At 39.5% G+C, this 1,549-nt stretch overlaps 1 pseudogene; it reads right to left on the reverse strand.

Moving 5' to 3' along the window:
- LOC113456732 overlaps positions 1 to 1,549 on the reverse strand; it is an 8,061-nt pseudogene that overhangs the window by 5,952 nt on the left and 560 nt on the right.

Genomic DNA, 1,549 nt, shown 5'->3' on the forward strand with positions numbered 1-1,549 from the left:
AGAGAGAGAGAGAGAGAGAGAGAACATGTATACACACTAATAAAAATAAAATAAATCTAAAACAAAAAAAATACGTTCAAAGTTGATCAGTAGATCTGTAAATTAGTAGGGAAAAAGGAGGTTTCACTAAAGCCTAAAGAATAATTAGTCCAATTTAAAATAGCATAAGATAAAGAAGGCTGGGATAAAATAAACTAGTAACAGCAGAAGTTGTCTACAAATTAGCTCAGGAGTTCAGATGGGGAAGGACTATCTCTGAGTGACACACTATACATATAGCCAGACTCCAGCTTTCTCAGAAATAATCCAGGTTCTACAAGGTTTGTTATCTGAAAAGCCAGCTGCACAAGTACAAAGTATTTCATTACAACGACCCCAAGTAGCCTGAATGATGTGTCCTGAGCTCTTCTTCCTCATCACTCATGACTACTGTGTAAAAGGAAAATATGTTTCCGTGAAGAAGCCCCCCTTCCCAGCTCCCGCTGTGGGCTTCCCTCCCTCGAACACACCTGCATCCCCAGGTATCTCTCACCTTTATGATTTTGCATGTCCTCCCTCTTCATGGTTCCCTATAACGTTTTAACTGCAGAGTAAATTCCTCCCAAACTTCAAAACATTCTCATGTCTTTTACTCGCTGATGCCTTTCCTGCTCCTATCTACCAAAAATGTTTGCAGGAGCAGTCTCTTCCATGAACTTTCATTAGGCCTGCCACTGTGGATTTAACAGCTACTATTCATTTTAAAATTCTGTCCTTAAATAGAACATAAACTTTATAAAGTCTTATTATGCTCAGTATGTCTGTGTTATACAGATGAATGATGTAGTAAATTTTATAAAGCCCACACGAGCCAAGCTGAGTATCATGGAGGCGAAGGGGAGGTTTGTGGGAATATATAAGGACATATATTACCCTGTACCTTACAGGTGTGGCAACAGAAATGGTAAGGGCCGATGAATGTTTTCTGTCACCATTATTTCATTTATCTCTGTGAATTATCTCTATGTAGTTATGGTGCTTTTTACTGCAAGTATCACAATACTTATTTAACTTAAGCAAAGCACCCAAATTTCTGTCTGTCTGTCTCTCTTTCTCTGTCTGTCTGTCTGTCTGTCTGTCTCTCTCTCTCTCTCTCACACACACACACACACACACACACACACACACGTTCTCAGACATCTTCTAGAGCTATTGGATGAAAATCTCAGCTTGATGACTTGTAATTTTCAACAAGTAGCTGGGTGATATTCAGCAGACATGTTTCGAACATGCTGCCCTGGTAGTCACAAAAGAATTGCACAGTCCTAAAGTACAGTACACACAATATGTCTTGATCAATTGAATTGTCCCTTGATTGGAATTTGAGCGATCAATTTTTCAGTTAGTGAGCAAGCGTGCTGCCTAATGCACCACAGAGACAACAGCATAGTGATGACTTCAGCTGTAACAGGAAAGTCTCCTCTCTGTGACGTTTGGTAGATTAGTGTCCACATGTTGATACACAAGGCTGCCATCAAGTCCAAGTCCTATGATTTCTCATTATAACTAT

Source organism: Microtus ochrogaster, chromosome 15 (assembly GCF_000317375.1).
Source record: "Microtus ochrogaster isolate Prairie Vole_2 chromosome 15, MicOch1.0, whole genome shotgun sequence".
NCBI classification, from domain to species: Eukaryota; Metazoa; Chordata; class Mammalia; order Rodentia; family Cricetidae; genus Microtus; species Microtus ochrogaster.